General features: G+C 39.9%; 1 protein-coding gene across 1 annotated transcript in view; it reads right to left on the bottom strand.

Annotated features, from left to right (window-relative positions):
* LOC147995957 (uncharacterized) overlaps positions 1 to 16,527 on the bottom strand; it is a 37,234-nt gene extending 20,707 nt beyond the window's left edge. The window contains exon 1 of the transcript XR_015677477.1: positions 16,422 to 16,527. The gene's annotated coding sequence lies outside the window, so the exon portion shown is untranslated. The remainder of the gene's footprint in view (positions 1 to 16,421) is intronic.
* Between the last annotated feature and the right edge of the window lie 1,823 nt (positions 16,528 to 18,350).

Below are 18,350 nucleotides of genomic sequence, written 5' to 3' on the forward strand. Positions count from 1 at the left end.
TGAAACTCAAGAAGGATGATCAAAATGCAAATGTTTCACTCCTTCTTTAAAAAGGGAACAAGAATACCCATGGGAGGGAATAGGGAGGCAAAGTTTAGAACAGAGACAGAAGGAACACCCATTCAGAGCCTGCCCCACATGTGGCTCATACATATACAGCCACCAAACCAGGTAAGATGGATGAAGCAAAGAAGTGCAGGCTAACAGGAACCAGATGTAGATCTCTCCTGAGAGACACAGCCAGAATCTAGCAAATACAGAGGCGAATGCCAGCAGCAAACCACTGAACTGAGAATGGGACCCCCGTTGAAGGAATCAGAAAAAGGACTGGAAGAGCTTGATGGGGCTCGAGACCCCATATGAACAACAATGCCAACCAACCAGAGCTTCCAGGGACTAAGCCACTACCTAAAGACTATACATGGACTGACCCTGGACTCTGACCTCATAGGTAGCAATGAATAGCCTAGTAAGAGCACCAGTGGAAGGGAAAGCCCTTGGTCCTGCTAAGACTGAACCCCCAGTGAAAGTGATTGTTGAGGGGAGGGCAGTAATATGGGGAGGATGGGGAGGGGAACACTCATATAGAAGGGGAGGGGAAGGCGGAAGGTAGGGGGATGTTGGCTCAGAAACCGGGAAAGGGAATAACAATAAAAATGTAAATAAGAAATACCCAAATTAATAAAGATGGAGAAAAAAAGAATAAAAAATAATCATATTTTATATTACTTTTTAAATTATGCATCTTTAATAAACTCAAATTTCTTCCAAAAAAGAAAATTGGAAATAGACCCACCTAAAGATCCATAACACCACTTTTGGGAATATACCCCAAACATGCCATACCATGCCACAGTGGCACATGCTCCACTATTTTCACATCAGCCTTATTTGTGATAGCCAGAAGCTGGAAACAACTCAGATGTCCCAGAATAGAAGAATGGATACAGTAAATGTGGTTCATTTACACAATGGAATACTACTGAGCTACTAAGAATGAGGACATTCTGCATTTTGCAGGCAAATGGATGGAACTAGAAAATGTCATTCAGAATGAAGTAACTCAGATCCAAAATGACATGCACGCTAAGTTCTCACTAAAAAGTGGATATTAGCAAAAAAAAAAAAAGAAAGAAGGACAGAAAGAAAGAAAGGAAGGAAAGTACAGAATACCCAAGATTGAGTCTATAGAACTCAAAAAGTTGAACAAGTTGAAGGACACAATTGAGGATGCCTCAGTTCCACTTGGCATGGGGGAAAAAGCAACCACAAAGGTGAGGGAGGGATAGGGGAAGGAAAGGAGCAAAATATCTTCACTAACCCCACATCTGATAAAGAGCTAATATCCAAAATATATAATATTGGGTGGGGGAGAGGGGAACATGATCTGGTACTGTGTATGAAGAAAATGACTGAAGTCCTGAGGGCCAGCAGAAAGAATGGAAACAGGCGACCTCAGGTGGAAGGAGTTTGGGAGAAGAATGTACCAAAGACCTGGGAAGTGAGAGACTCTCAGGACTCAAAGGGGGAATCCTAGATGAAGGGCCTTACAGTGGGGAGAGGGAGCTTACTGAACCCACCTCCAGCAGAAAGACAGGGCATCAAGTGAGGGATGGGGTTACTATCCCACAGCCAAAGCTCTGACGCATAGTTCTTCCTGTTTGAAAGAAATGCAGGGATGAAATGGAGAAGAGCCTGAGAAAAAGAGGGTACAGCAACAGGCCCAAAGTGAGAGGGGAGGCCCCCAAACCTGACACCATTACTGAAGCTATGGGCTGTTCACAAAAAGGAACCTACCATGACTGCTCTCCAAAAGACCCAATGAGCAGCTGAATCAGATGCAGATATGGGCACCCAACCAACTAACAGAAGCTGCTGGCCCCTCTGGATGAATTAGGGAAAAGCTAGAGGAAGCTAAGGAGGAGAGCAACCCTGTAGGAGGACCAGCAGTCTCAATTAACCTGGACCCCTGAGATCTCCAACCAGGCAGCATACACCAGCTGAGACGAGGCCTCCAACACATATACAGCAGAAGACTGCTGGTTCTGGGTTCAGTCAGAGAAGATGCACCTAACCCTCAGAACACTGGAGGCCCCAGGAAGTTTAGAGGTCTGGTGGGGTAGATGGGGTGTGGGGACATCCTTGTGGAGACAGGGGTTGGGGGGAATATGGGATGTGGAACTCTGGGGGTAGACTGTGAGGGGAGTAAAATCTGAAGTGTAAAAATAAATTAATTAAATAATAAATAAATAAATAAATAAATAAATAAATAAATAAATAAATTCAAAGCCTACCAAAGAGACACAACAAATGAATTGCTCAATGCAGTAGCCCGTAGGTAGAATTATCATCATTCAGTCATACTAAACCTATACTTTTATAGTGAAAAAGAAAATAAGAAAATACCCAGGTCATAGTTCTAGACAGTGGGTCATTTGAGCATGTTTTTGTGAGGCTGACTTACTGACAATTTCAGGTATGTCCAAATAAAACATTCAGAATAATAAGAGTAGAATTTGATTTTTTATTTTATTTAAAGGTTATCATTCTGTTGGTTGCAGTTCTTACGTCTGAACATTAAAGCACATCTATCCAACAAACACCAATTATAAAAGTCCTTTAGATTACATGATGCTATATCAGGAAAAGCAATGAACTCTGACTTAAAAGGTATCTAAAAAGAGCTGTGTAGAGTGACTGGTTCGGGGTGGTAGACCATGAGAGGAAGCCTGGTAAAGTCAAGCTGAAGACTAGACGGCCTGGAGACCATGTATGGACAGTAGGAGCTTCACTTCCACCCAACACCAGGCCCCAGTCATGTAGCCACAGCTCCCATCCCCCATAGAAAGATTTGGAGCCATCAGTCTCATAAGGGCAATGCCCCAAGCCATTCTACATGTAGATGAGGAATCCCTAATATCTCAGACCAAGACAATAGGAAAAGACACATGCGCATCCATTTCATACCAGGAAAATAAACTGTTTGGAACCATGGGCTGTGTCTTTTCACCAAGATCCACCATGAGGAGCCATGAAGAAGGCCCTGGCCTAAAGAGCCACAGCCTAATCTCTTATAGAAGGCCTCTTTGTTCTCCCAGTCACAACAGCCACCAAGCCAACCACTGTCAAGACAAAGACTACCCCTGCTGGGACAAGCCAAAGCTCCCCCTTTCCCCTCAGCCCATCCCCCAACTCTGATCTCTGCTCTTCCACTACTCCCAGTGGTGCCCGACTGTCCAAGCACCTGAGGACTCCCGCGGCCCTACCCTACCACAGGTCCCAGTGTCCCCGAACCAGCTCCAGCTTTCACATGTCTCAGACTGCGCTTTCCCAAATACAGATCAGTGTCTTGGTGCTTCCCTACAGTCTAGCACCTGCCTTGGTGGTGGTGTGGGGTAAGCGCAGTCCATCTCCATGTTCTACCTCCGCAAGTGGCTGTACCCAGGGACAGAGCAGATGGGCCAACAACCCTACAGACTAGTTTGTTTTTTATTACATGAGTAATCTAGAGAGCCTAAGAAGTAGTAAGAATGGGTATTTTTCCCCCAAAGTTATGATCAATGATCTTTAATGTCCAATGAAGACCATATAATATGATCAAAAATAGACATGCAGAAAATATATAAGCATGTGTGATCGAATGTCTTAACTTCATAGTGAATTTGTGTATAAAAGTTGATAATACTAACAATATTATGGATACTAGAACATAATCAGAAAAGAATCCCAAACTTCTTTAAAGATTGCCAGGAGCTGAGTGTGGCTAACTATTGTCTTTCTGACTTAGACTGGAGATTAGGCAATATTCTTGGTCTCTTACATGATCTTCAAGAGGGATAGAGTTCAATTTAGTAATAGTTCAGAGAGTACTTTGATGATGGCCAAGGCAGCAAGTAGTGGATGGTTAAAAGATAGACACCTGCAGTATCATGATTCTGGAGCCTGGAGGTCTGAGATGAAAGCGTCTGTGAGGCTGGTTTTCCTCAGACATTTCTCCTTTGCTTATAGACAGTTATCTTCCTACTGAATATCTTCACTTGATCTTTCCTCTAAATGTTTCTGTGTCTGAATTTCTTTCCCTCCTGAGGACACCATCATTCTAGATGAGGGCATACTCCATGATCTCATTTAACCTTAATTGTCTCATTAAAGACCCTATCTCCACATGCAGTCACATTAGAGTTTAACATGTGAACGTTCAGTTCACAACATCGAGTTTCAAAGAAGGCTGAGCTGCAGCTGTTCATGGACAGCAGTGAACCAGGTCAAACGTCTCCCTCAAAGGAACGAAAGGTCAATAGCTATCAGAGAGCAGTTAGCAGGAGTTGCACTTACATTGGAATTCACATTGTAAGGTCAAGTTTTCACTAGTTTTTTTTTTCCTCAAGAAAAAAAGAGTAAGAAAAAAGAAATGCAACTGATAATAAAACTCAAAGCAATTATTGTTCCCCTTAAAAATCTGGCTTAAGTGCAAAACCCAGTTAAAATAAACATAATTCACAAATAGAAAGTCCATGTAAAGTATAAAAGTATGACTTTTACTGGAACAGGCACAACTATTTTAGGATATTGGAGTCAATTAGTGGTTGTATTTTATTACCTGATTTTTGAATGGTTGGTTGATTGGTTGGCTGTTTTGTTTTCTTGGTAGAGATGCTGGGGGTGGGGGTGGGGGTGGGGGTGGTGTGTTTGCACATGTGTGTGTGTGTGTGTGTGTGTGTGTGTGTGCAATAGAGAGAGAGAGAAAGAGAGAGGGGGAGAAGAGAGAGACATGTAGACAGAGATTTAAGACAGCGTCTTCACTGTAGCTCATATATTTAGCCCCAAAATGCCCTTGAACTTGCAGCAATTCCCAAATACTGCAACTTGATCTGCCATTCTCAGCTTTTAATTGGTATTAAATGGGTTATCCATAAAGAGAAATCTGTTAATTGTATCTTTTTTCCTTTCACCGAACATTTGGTTATACATTACTAAGATGTTCTTTAAATCTAGAAATAGAGAAAATAAGAGCATTTTCATAAATGAAATGAAAATCTTGCAGCTGATGTAAACGTACTGTATAAGAAATATATAAGGATATGTGACTTACAAAACTTGTGTGCTGACGAGAATGGGAGATGTTAGATAAGACACAAATTATTAAGCAGAATTTCTCACTAACTTTCAGTTCTCATTTTGTATTTTAACAAACGCTCACTGTACACAAGATATTGTTTTAAATTTCTCTGTAAGTATATGTCTGGATTATAATTCAAAACCTCTAAATAACCTTTCATGCTTTTCCTAATTCCCATGGCAATTCCATTTTGCAAAAACATAAGCATGAACGCAGTCACACATTGTTAATTTGTAAAATTTATTTGAGTCGATATCTGACAGTTTCTTTGTGCTGTGACTCATGCTTGGGTGCATGCCAGGAGCACCCTTAGCCTTTTGCTTTATACTTACAGAAATAAAATGGGAGCATACGACACTTTTACTAAGAAATATTGTGATTAAAAAATAGTTATACAGCAAAAAACAGTTGCAAACACATAGTATCATTCATGGCTAATGAGTTAAAAGGATACCACAGTGCACATATAAATCACTATACAGTATCTTGCAGTTTATTTAAATTCATTGTGCCTCATTATAACTGAGCTATGCACCTTTAGGTCTGACTTGATTAGGAACTCGATAGCTCAGAATAGCTTTTAATTCAGAGAAACACAGCCTGACCTTTACCATAATCCTGTGTGAAACACACTATAGTTTAGACATTAATAATGATGCTACCTCTTCTTCATACTGGTGAGATGCTACTTAAAATTTGGTATTATTAGTTAACAGGCCCAGGCCAATACATCAAAACCAAATTACCCTTCTGTGTATAACTACCGTACTTAATTCTGTGTTCTTCATCTCTCTAACTATTACTTCCTCTTTAAAAATGCTAAAACCCAAAATGTAATAGTGTCATGTCGTAGCAATATGTCACAGATATATTCTAAAGGCACTCTCCCCTGCTCTCTGTGGACTGCCACTGCATGCAGTAAAGAATTTGTGCTTCATGATATACGTTTTAACAGCCACGTGCTCGTCTTTGACCTTTGTCTCTGGAATTAAGAATGCCATTTCTTTAAACCACTGTCCAGCAAGCTGGCTGGTACAAATAATAGTGTCTCTTACCACTCTGATCTAGTGCAGTGGAAAATAAAAATCCAAAAGTTTAAATGAACAGTTTCTTTAAAAAAAATAAAAAAAACCCGTTTATTGTACCGACTGCTATTTAGTGAACAGGGCAAGCAGTCAAGTCACACATTTTCACCTTTCAGTTAATCTAATGGGTCATCGAGGCTCAGAATGAGCAATAACAAGCCTGAACCACCCATGTCTACACTTTCTTTTCAGTTTCACTCAGTTTAAGAGAAAACATTCTGTGATTCTTGTTTCATTCCTGGGGGGATGTGGGGTGCACATACGTGCTGGCAATCAAACCCGGGCCTAGAACATGTCAGGTAGGAGCTCAACCACAGATCTACATCTGCAGCCCTAACAACATTTCTAATAACATATTCATCATGACAAACCCCAACTATATAGATTTAAATATTTTATGTTGGTTTTCTACATTAGAAAAGAAGATCCTTTGGAACACTATACCTTAAAAACTAAAGGTCTCCCTTTCTATTCAGTCTCTGGTGTGGCTTTGCCATTCTGTTTTGCCAATCTGCTTTATAGATTCCTTTCTTTGAGCAAAGATTCCAATTTTGTAAAAACAGACAGGTATAGCATCACAAGGTATTAAGCAAAACAGGCGTTCATTTGCTGTGGACAAAACAATTGTTTGAAGGAGAAAGGAAATGCAGAACCTTGGGATTGTGGTGCATCCCATGCTTGCTTTCCTGGTTCATTGTAAAAGACACCTGGCACTCACCTGAGCACTATGGAAACAAAGAGCAACCACAATCCGGCTTCCTCTAAAAAACCTTCCAGAGAATACATCCTCCCCTTCTTCCAATATTCATTGAGCAGTAGTTAAGGAAACAGCCACACCTAGCTTCTACTAGTTATGAACTTTGCCTTTTTTGGGAGTTGTCTCACACAGAAATAGTGACAACACTGGTGTGTGGTACCGTCCTACATTATTCTATTATATTGTATTTTATTAAAGAAATCTGAGAAAGAGTGAGCTAAAGTGAATGTTTGATCCAAAATGTCTTTATTTTTTATACCTTCCCATTTGATTGAGAATATTCTAGGATTTAAAAGCAGATTATAAATTGGCTAATATTTTCATTATCATTGCTTTAATTTTTGTGTATGTCATTATCTTCTAGTTTTCAGCACAAACCTATTCTGATTCTAAACTCTTGGTCTTTGATCCTCTCGTGCTATCTTAATGCAGTATCCTTTATTGCAGAGTTCACTATAAAATGCTAAAATATCATAATGCATGATGTATTTAGGTCTTACTACATTCTTTCTCAAAGTTAACACTAGGAGACTCTTTAGTCTAGAAATAAAGTTTCCTTCATTGTTAACATTTTTCTGTTCTTTGACAGTTCTCTCAACTTCTAGAGTTTGAATCCTAATGTCAGACAAAATGAGCCAAGTTCTAGTGCCGTATAAAGAAAGTTACAGGATCAATACAGTAGCTCTTAATTTCTTATGGGTATAAAAGAGAGCAGCTCAAACTGGTTCCTGGTTTTGAACATTCTATGCATAAAATTGCATATAATGAATCATTTTATCTTTTCATTCTCATTTTTGTGAAACTCATCAATACTATTGCATGCAACATAACAGGTTTTTTGTTTTTTTTTTATAATTAGAGTCGTTTTAATAATGAAGTTCAGAGGCCAGAGAAACTAAGATTATTGGATCATTTGATTTTTAGATTTGAACAATGAATTATTGGAAATGATGACACTCTCATTTATATACTATCCCTTCACATCACAACTTGCTACATTGTAATAGTTAAGCAGCATTCTCCTGAATGTACATGATAATTTGTTTATCTCTTGTATGTCTCTAATTTTTCATCACTATGCCAGTTTCACTTTTTTTTTTCAGTTACTACTGTACTTTATTGTGTTCAACCAAATCACCATGTTACAAAAATAGCAAGCTGCCATATTAAAAAATAAGGCTCCTCTATCCAGCACCAGATAGCATCATTTTACTTTCAAGCCTAGAAATTGCACACTTGTATATAAACCAACCGAAGATGAGGATTGAGAGTTCATCTTGGTGGATTTTTCCTTTGATGAATATGAAGTGTCCTTTCTTATCTTTTTTGATGACTTTTAATTGAAAATTGATTTTATTTGATATTAGAATGGCTACTCCAGCTTGCTTCTTCTGACCATTTGCTTGGAAAGTTGTTTTCCAGCCTTTCACTCTGAGGTAGTGTCTGTCTTTGTCTCTGAGGTGTGTTTCCTGTAGGCAGCAGAATGCAGGGTCGTCGTTGCGTATCCAGTTTGTTAATCTATGTCTTTTTATTGGGGAGTTGAGGCCATTGATGTTGAGAGATATTAAGGAATAGTGATTATTGCTTCCTGTTATATTCATATTTGGATGTGAGGTTATGTTTGTGTGCTTTTCTTCTCTTTGTTTTGTTGCCAAGATGATTAGTTTCTTGCTTCTTCTAGGGTATAGCTTGCCTCCTTATGTTGGGCTTTACCCTTTATTATCCTTTGTAGTGCTGGATTTGTAGAAAGATATTGTGTAAATTTGGTTTTGTCATGGAATATCTTGGTTTCTCCATCTATGTTAATTGAGAGTTTTGCAGGATACAGTAACCTGGGCTGGCATTTGTGTTCTCTTAGGGTCTGTATGACATCAGTCCAGGATCTTCTGGCCTTCATAGTTTCTGGCGAGAAGTATGGTGTGATTATGATAGGTCTGCCTTTATATGTTACTTGACCTTTTTCCCTTACTGCTTTTAATATTCTTTCTTTATTTTGTGCGTTTGGTGTTTTGACAATTATGTGACGGGAGGTGTTTCTTTTCTGGTCCAATCTATTTGGAGTTCTGTAGGCTTCTTGTATGTCTATGGGTATCTCTTTTTTTAGGTTAGGGAAGTTTTCTTCTATGATTTTGTTGAAGATATTTACTGGTTCTTTGAGCTGGGAGTCTTCCCTCTCTTATATACCTATTATCCTTAGGTTTGATCTTCTCATTGAGTCCTGGATTTCCTGTATGTTTTGGACCAGTAGATTTTTCTGCTTTACATTATCTTTGACAGTTGAGTCAATGATTTCTATGGAATCTTCTGCTCCCGAGATTCTCTCTTCCATCTCTTGTATTCTGTTGGTGAAGCTTGTATCTACAGCTCCTTGTCTTTTCTTTTGATTTTCTATGTCCAGGGTTGTTTCCATGTGTTCTTTCTTGATTGCTTCTATTTCCATTTTTAATTCCTTCAACTGTTTGATTGTGTTTTCCTGGAATTCTTTCAGGCATGTTTGCGATTCCTCTCTGTAGGCTTCTACTTGTTCTCTAAGGGAGTTCTTTATGTCTTTCTTGAAGTCCTCCAGCATCATGATCAAATATGATTTTGAAACTAGATCTTGCTTTTCTGGTGTGTTTGGATATTCTGTGTTTGCTTTGGTGGGAGAATTGGGCTCCGATGATGCCATGTAGTCTTGGTTTCTGTTGCTTGGGTTCCTGCGCTTGCCTCTCGCCATCAGATTATCTCTAGTGTTACTTTGTTCTGCTATTTCTGACCGTGGCTAGACTGTCCTATAAGCCTGTGTGTCAGGAGTGCTGTAAACCTGTTTTCCTGTTTTCTTTCAGCCAGTTATGGGGACAGAGTGTCTGCTTTCAGGCGTGTAGTTTTTCCTCTCTACAGGTCTTCAGCTGTTCCTGTGGGCCTGTGTCTTGAGTTCACCAGGCAGGTTTCTTGCAGGGGAAAAGTTGGTCTTAACTGTGGTTCCAAGGCTCAAGTTTGCTCGTGGGGTGCTGCCTAAGTCCTCTCCTCGGCGGCAGCAACCGGGAAGATCTGCGCCGCTCTTTCCGGGAGCCTCCGTGCACCAGGGTTCCAGATGACGTTTGGTGTTTTCCTCTGGCGTCTGGATGTGCACAGAGTGCAGTCTCTTCTGGTTTCCCAGGCGTGTCTGCCTCTCTGAAGGTTCAGCTCTCCCTCCCACGGGATTTGGGTGCAGAGAACTGTTTATCTGGTCTGTTTCCTTCAGGTTCCGGCGGTGTCTCAGGCGCAGGGGTCCTGCCGCTCCTGGGCCCTCCCCTACGGGAACCCAGAGGCCTTATACAGTTGCCTCTTGGGCCAGGGATGTGGGCAGGGGTGGGCAGTCTTGGTGGTCTCCTCTGCTCTGCAGCCTCAGGAGTGCCCACCTGATCAGGCGGTGGGGTCTCTCTCCCACGGGGTTTGGGAGCAGAGAGCTGCTGCGGGCCGGCATCCGCGGGTGTCAACAGTTTTGTTTTTATTGCAGTATTTCAACTCATTATGACAATATAATGCATTTTATTTATCCATTCAACCCTTAGTAGACATTTAGAGTTAGTCATTCTCCAGGTATTTTGAATCTTCATTGCTAAATTACTCTCTGGCTTACTTTAGATTATGGTGTTTCAACATAGTCACAGGTATACCCATAGTCATAATAACACAGACAGACAGACAGAGAAAGTGGGTCTATTGATTTATATTAGCAGTTTTCAATCATCTTCCTGTTTCCATACCACTGAGACTCATATTCCAATGAACACTCAGCAAACCAAACTATAGAATATATCAGATGCATCAATTGAGCCTCACTAAAATTATTAATTAATTAATTAATGTTTCTAGTTGAGTTAGTGTGATCCATTGCTTGTCCAGTATGTCTTAAAATACTGTGTTGGTCTCTACCACCTGCTGTATCCTGTCTTCCTGCTCCTCCGTCATTTTCTTCCATCCTGTGATATTGTTATTATTACTATTACTACCATTGTCATCATCTTAAAAGTGTTTGGATAGAAAACCATGTTTTCTACCCTCATGGATTGATTTGGATTTATTATTGGTTCTATTTAGGATATGATAAGTTATATTCTAGAAGCAAAATAAAACAACAAATGAGTTATTCCTCTTCAATTGAAAGTAAGAAAATAATTAATCTTGTTCCCTAAAGTTCACCAATGTTGTTTTTCCATCTCTCTGTTTTTAGAAATTATTTGACTTATACACCAAGTCTCAAACTCACTAAATTAAAAATAGGTGACCATATTAGGATTAAAAATTATGGTGGTTTCTAGCTAGAGCCCAAACCTCGTTGATTCCGGCCCACAGCTCCCTGCTGCCAAACCCCATGGGAGAGAAAGCTCATCACTCAGACATGTGGGCAATCCTGAGACTACAGGGCAAGAGAGACCGCAACTTCTGCCTACCTTTGCCCACATCCCTGGACCAAGAGGAAACTGCATAGGGCCTCTGGGAACAGGAAGATGGCGGCACTCAAGCTGCAGCAGTCCTCTGGTCCAGAACGCGCCCAGACTGAAGGGACCTGGTCAAACAGCTCCCTGCACCCAAATCCCTTGGGAGGGAGAGCTAGACATTCAGAGGGGCAGACACGCCTGGGAAACCAGAGGAGACTACTCAGCCCACATTTCTGACACTAGAGGAAAACACCTAGCGCCATCAGGGTCCCTGTGCGCAGGGACCCAGAAGTAGGGGCAGGCCCTTCTGGTTGCTGCCCTCACAGAGAGCTGAAACTCAAACCCTAGTAGCGACTTTGGGCCGAGACCAGTGGTAAGACCAAATTTTTTGTGCCAAGTGACCTGCCTGGTGGACTCAGGACACAGGCCCACAGGAATAGCTGAAAGCGAGTGGACAGGACGACTACACGCCTGAAAGCAGAACACTCTGTTCCCATAACTGACTGAAAGAAAACAGGAAAACAGGTCTACAGCACTCCTGACACACAGGCTTATAGGACAGTCAAGCCACTGTCAGAAATAGGAGAACAAAGTAACACTAGAGATAATCTGATGGCGAGAGGCAAGCGCAGGAACCCAAGCAACAGAAACCAAGACTACATGGCAACATCGGAGCCCAGTTCTCCCACCAAAGCAAACACGGAATATCCAAACACATCAGAAAAGCAAGACCTAGATTTAAAATCACATTTGATCATGATGCTGGAGGACTTTAATAAAGACTTAAAGAACTCCCTTAGAGAAATGCAGGAAAACACAAGTAAACAAGTAGAAGCCTTAGAGAGGAATCACAAAAATCCCTGAAGGAATTACAGGAAAACACAATCAAACAGGTGAAGGAATTGAAAATGAAAATAGAAACAAGAAAGAAAGCACAAAAGGAGACAACCCTGGATATAGAAAACCAAGGGAAAAGACAAGGAGCCGCAGATACAAGCATCACCAACAGAAAAAAAGAGATAGAAGAGAGAATCTCAGGAGCAGAAGATTCCATAGAAATCATCGACACAACTATCAAAGATAATGTAAAACAGAAAAAGCTACTGGCTCAAAACATACAGGAAATCCAGGACACAATGAGAAGATCAAACCTAAGGATAATAGGTATAGAAGAGAGTGAAGACTCTCAATTCAAAGGACCAGTAAATATCTTCAACAAAATCATAGAAGAAAACTTCCCTAACCTAAAGAAAGAGATGCCCATAAACATACAAGAAGCCTACAGAACTCCAAATAGATTGGACCAGAAAAGAATCTCCTCCCGTCACATAATAGTCAAAACACCAGATGCACAAAACAAGGAAAGATTATTAAAAGCAGTAAGGGAGAAAGGTCAAGTAACATGTAAAGGCAGACCTATCAGAATTACACCAGACTTCTCAGCAGAGACTATGAAAGCCAGAAGATCCTGGACTGATGTCATACAGACCCTAAGAGAACATAAATGCCAGCCCAGGTTACTGTATCCTGCAAAACGCTCAATTAACATAGATGGAGAAACCAAGATATTCCATGACAAAACCAAATTTACACAATATCTTTCTACAAATCCAGCCCTACAAAGGAAAATAAACAGTAAAGCCCAACATAAGGAGGCAAGCTACATCCTAGAAAACCCTACAAAAACTCAGGTGACAGCAAATGCTGGCGAGGATGTGGAGAAAGAGGAACACTCCTCCATTGTTGGTGGGATTGCAGACTGGTACAACCATTCTGGAAATCAGTCTGGAGGTTCCTCAGGAAATTGGACACTGAACTACCTGAGGACCCAGGTATACCTCTCTTGGGCATATACCCAAAAGATGCCCCAACATATAAAAAAGACACGTGCTCTACTATGTTCATAGAAGCCTTATTTATAATAACCAGAAGCTGGAAAGAACCCAGATGCCCTTCAACAGAGGAATGGATACAGAAATTGTGGTACATCTACACAATGGAATATTACTCAGCTATCAAAAACAATGACTATGAAATTCATAGGCAAATGGGTGGAACGGAAAAATATTATCCTGAGTGAGGTAACCCAATCACAGAAAAACACACATGGTATGCACTCATTGATAAGTGGATACTAGTCCAAATGCTCGAATTACCCTAGATGCAGAGAACACATGAAACTCAATAAGGATGACCAAAATGTGAATGTTTCACTCCTTCTTTAAAAGGGAACTAGAATACCCTTGGAAGGGGATAGGGAGGTAAAGTTTAGAACAGAGGCCAAACGAATGCCCATTCAGAGCCTGCCCCACATGTGGCTCATACATATACAGCCACCAAACTAGATAAGATGGATGAAGCAAAGAAGTGCAATCTGACAAGAACTGGATGTAGATCTCTCCTGAGAGACACAGCCGGAATACAGCAAATACATAGACGAATGCCATCATTAAACCACTGAAGTAAGAATGGGACCCCGGTTGAAAGAATCAGCATAAGGACTGAAAGAGATGAAGGGGCTTGAGACCCCATATGGACAACAATGCCAACCAACCAGAGCTTCCAGGGACTAAGCCACTACCCAAAGACTATACATGGACTGACCCTGGGTTCCAACTGCATAGGTAGCAATTAATAGCCTAGTCAGGGCACCAGTGGAAGGGGAAGCCCTTGGTCCTGCCAAGGCTGGACCCCCAGTGAACTAGATTGTTGGGGGGAGTGTGGTAATGGGGGGAGGGTGGGGAGGGTAACACTTGTATAGAAGGGGAGGGGTAGGGGTTAGGGGGATGTTGGCCCTGAAACCAGGAAAGGGAATAACAATTGAAATGTAAATAAGAAATACCCAATTTAATAAAGATGGAAAAAAATTGTAAAACACTAAACAGAGTTATATTGAATAATGTTATTTTCTAAACTAATTGAAAAAAATTAAAAAGAAAACTTTTCTCACTTACTTTGAGTTTTAAGTTTGATCCACAAAACATATTTTAAATAGGTGGTTAGTTGAGATTTATTGTGTTAGGAGACTCCCCAAACAGCAGGAATTCCCTTGGGAACCCAGATTAGGCAAAAATAACACCATTATCCCTGTTTTTACAGAAAGATCCTTTTCTAAGTGGAGAAGAAAAGTTAGAATAGCTGCTTTCTGACTCAGGCAAAAAAACAAAAAACAAAAAACAAAAACAAAAAAAACAAAAAAACAAAAAACAAAAACAAGAACAAAAAACAAAAACAAAAACAAAAAACAAAAAAATAGCAAATGATCTTGCAAGCATAACTTTTAGGAGAAAATGGGGAGGCATACATTAGAACTAAGATGTTGTTTGTTTTGATTGGGTATTTTAATTACATTATCCAAAGGGGGCTTTTGATTGCTGGACTTAAATACTTTGATAGCTAGACCTTTGTGGTCAGCCTCAGGAAAAGGAAGTGGCTGAATAAAGGTATAGACCTTGGTAGCTAGTTTTAGGTATATGATCTAATGGTTTTTAGCAAGACCACAGTCAAGCTTGCCACTCTCCTCTGTTGCACAGGGTTGTTTCTTCCCTTGGGGTTGTGATATCCTTGGCCTGTGTTTGTTTCTTGTACTTATTCTCCTACCTCTGGCTCTTACAATCTTGCCCTGAGAGCCACCAGAGAAGAACAAAATGCTAACAACCTGAACAATTCAGGTCTGAGAAAACATAGCTTTGACATGCAGAACCCTAACCCAGTGGGCTGGAGCCCAACTCACCTAAAAATAGCACTGAAGTTTGACAGCCTGCTCCTGACATAAACCAGTGAATCAAACTCTGGAACCAAGTCTGAAGTCTATCTTTTCAGGAAGGAGAATAACACTTATAAGATCATAAAAGATGAAGATATATCTTTTGCCAGCATGAAGTTCCATACTATGATTGCTTCCCACAATGGCAAAACACCTGGCAGGCACCTCCAACTGTAACACAGGCCATGGAAGACTTACCATTTCAGAAATCTCAGGACAGTAAGAGACCTTGCCCTGCACACAGCCTACAAAGCGAAGTATGGCCAGTAGAGACCTTGGGTTTATAAAGTATGGAAGTCAGTAAAATGAAGACAATTTGGGAGGACAGGAAACTTATCAAGAGAAATGTAACACCAGCACAAGTGTGTGTGTGTGTGTGTGTGTGTGTGTGTGTGTGTGTGTGTGTGTGTATGTGTGTGTGTGTGCTGCTTAATATTCATATTTGAGCTTCTTGTAATCTTGGCTTGATGGCTATACCGGTTTTGAAAGAATCTTGGCCATTTAACCTTAAATATTATATCTGGCAAATTCTGTCATTATCATACAGCATGACAGTTAAACATGCCAGACATCACTACCATGTCCATGTCATATGCCTTTGTTCTTACCTTTCAAGGCTCTGCCTGACACATTCCTCTTCCTTTCTTCTACTACATTTCTGATTGTTCTTCAGATGGAGGGATTCGGTAAAAATCTCTTTACATTTCCTAAACATGTCAATGTCTCTCTCAAAGATTTTTCACATGAAGCTCTTGTCTAGAAGTTCATCCACTATCTTCTCTAGTTGTTCCTCACTAGTCAAGCTCTAGAGCATGTGCTAGAACTTTCATGTCTCTTCAGACTCCCTGTGGGACACTCTTGCTTTTTCTGTGCTCCAAGAATCAGCTGTCTCTTGCACAGAAACTTTTAATGCCCCATAACTGTATTCTTGTTCCCTTCTTTCTGTTGTTCTATGAAGAATTGAAGAAACCCTCTCTTGTTTCCCAACAGTTTGTTTGAAATCTCAAACTATCCATTTTGGTTTCATATATCATGTTTTTGTAAATATTTATTCTCAAATTGTAGATTCTACTTGACCTTGGATTATTCAGTTCCCAGGTAAAAGACACAAAACGTTTATATTTTTCATAAGACTTACATTATTAGAGCTGGGCAAATAACTGCTCTATGACAATATGTCTTTCCTGTCAATAACTCTGAGTTATATCTTGCTATGATCTATGATCTAGGCCACTCTGAATTTCAATTGGCCAGCCTTCATGGCCATGTTTTCATGACTCAATTCACCTACCCCATGATGTCTTCTGTCTCCACCTTCTCCTCTTTCCTCATGGTTCTTGTTTCAGACACCAAGCCCAGGAACTCAAACCTCCTCTATCTCTGTTCTGCCCTCATATGACCTGTCAGCATCTTTATTCAACCAATAGTTTTAAGTTAAGTAGCAAGGTCACATAGCATTTCTTTGTATATATGCAAATTCTCTCAGCCCTGGGGGCAACCAGGCTTTGGAAGTCATTTCTCTATATCACTCAATGTGTATATTTGCCCTTCGCTTTTGCATGTTTTAGTTTTATCTCTTTTCTCTTCACGCCTACCTTGGGTTTCTCTACAGGGCATATGAGGAACAACAAACATGACACACATGATTAGCGTGGTCTTACTTGTTGACTACCCCTGACCAGAAATGACTCCAGGAAAGAATGTCCTCCCTTTCCAAGCCCAACACTGGCAAGTCTCCTACTCCCTTATCTGGCTCTGAATTGAAAAGGTAACAAGAGATTCACTCTCTCTCTCTGCATGCTCTCCATACTGAGACACCCGGCAGTGGCACTAATTGGAAGCTCATGCTTCTCAGTGTGTGGAGAAGTTGCCATTTTGAATTATGTGTGATAAAAAGCTAGTTGAGCGTCAAGTTTACAGAGGAAATGAAGAGAGCAGGGGACACACTGAGGGAATCTGGAGTGAAAGGAATATGTTTTCTTTGAGAGATAAAAGATCTAAGAACTGCTTTACTAAGTCAACATTTAACAGAGCTGTCTGGCACCTCTTGAAATCTAGCAGTATTTTCTTCAATGTACCCCAGGAGGAATTTGCTTTATATACCTTAGTTGAAACCAAGGTTCCTTGTGTTCAAATTATTTCCATATTAGTATATATTTTACATATAGGTATATGTTAACTGGATATAGGATATGAGAGATTGAAGGAGAGGAGGAGGGAAGGCTAAAAAAGAAAGGAAAAAGAAGAAAGGAAAAAGCATACCCTGCAACTAAAAAACACTTTCCTGTTAACAGAATAGCTTTAGGAATGTCTAAAAATTATTTTTATCCTTTCACTTGTTAGCACCTAAGTTTGGTCCATTTCTTAGCAATCATGAATGATGTAGCAATAAACATAGACATAGGTACACCTCTTAATATTACAAACAGTATAAGTCATTTTCATCAGCAAAAATAAATAAACTATGTGCCTTTTTAGGGATAATAAGCAAGTCTAAAGAATTACAATCAATCTAAATGGAAAAAGGAAACACTTCTTTGTAGTTTTTGAAACATGACATTACTTTAAAATCTTTTTGGGATTTCTTCCAGATCTGCTGCTGTGCAGCTTCTGCATGTCCTTCTTTGTGTATGATGATGTACAAGAAGGGTATGCCCTTTCCAAAATACAAGCTAAATAGAAAGGTCAAGATTATTACATTTGGGAAGACAAATGTAGGCTTCAACTTATGATAAATGTTGAAGCAGTGATTATGACATAGATTAATTGGAAGGCATACCGTAAGACAGATGTAAAAATCTAAGCTTCAACTTGAAGTTTTTAAAGAGTAGTTCACCCACATTTTGTATTTAGAATTGGAATCTTAGGTAGATATTATATTTACAAAGCTGCCCCAAACTCTGCGTGTATACCTTTAATCTCGAGTTATTTCTAAAGTTTTTTTGCAATAAGTTCTGGGAAATGTTTATAACTTTTCTATTCCCATAAACAACACTTACAGTGTGACTTTAATAATGAAAATGCTATTTGTTCAATTAAATCATCACTTTAGTCATGTTTTCATGCATAAATTTTTAGTCCCTAATCAATAAATCTTTAAATGTGTTCAAAAATTAATAATATACATTTGTCAGGTTTAAGAGCCTTAAGTTTCACATTACTTTTTAACTTAAATTGGGCAGATTTGCTCCGACTAAATGATTTGATTGATGGTTAACTC

The sequence above is a fragment of the Rattus norvegicus genome, chromosome 2 (genome assembly GCF_021556685.1).
Source record: "Rattus norvegicus strain SHRSP/BbbUtx chromosome 2, alternate assembly SHRSP_T2T, whole genome shotgun sequence".
Lineage (NCBI taxonomy): Eukaryota > Metazoa > Chordata > Mammalia > Rodentia > Muridae > Rattus > Rattus norvegicus.